Source organism: Etheostoma spectabile, chromosome 14, assembly GCF_008692095.1.
Source record: "Etheostoma spectabile isolate EspeVRDwgs_2016 chromosome 14, UIUC_Espe_1.0, whole genome shotgun sequence".
Classification (NCBI taxonomy): domain Eukaryota; kingdom Metazoa; phylum Chordata; class Actinopteri; order Perciformes; family Percidae; genus Etheostoma; species Etheostoma spectabile.
The window spans coordinates 21,238,772-21,239,068 of NC_045746.1; the positions used below are offsets into that span (position 1 = coordinate 21,238,772).

Genomic DNA, 297 nt, shown 5'->3' on the forward strand with positions numbered 1-297 from the left:
ACACACACACACACACACATATCACACATATATATATATATATACAGTATATATCACTTTTTAACCTGATTTAAGATTGTTATATTCCTAGTATATAAAGCTACTACACATTGTTTGTTTTTTTCCCGGGAAAATGTGAAAGCATAACTTGGCCAGCAGGGCTGGCGATGGTTTTGATTTTAACCATTCTGATTTTTGAGGGGTGGAGTTCAAACAGGTCATGTGCTTATTTCACAGATAAGAGGAACATTTTATTTTGATTCAATAGTCCATCCATCCATCTTCATCCGCTTATCT

At 34.3% G+C, this 297-nt stretch overlaps 1 protein-coding gene across 3 annotated transcripts in view; it reads left to right on the forward strand.

Annotated features, from left to right (window-relative positions):
- Nucleotides 1-297, forward strand: part of col22a1 (collagen, type XXII, alpha 1) — a 99,729-nt gene that overhangs the window by 77,238 nt on the left and 22,194 nt on the right. The window lies entirely within an intron of this gene.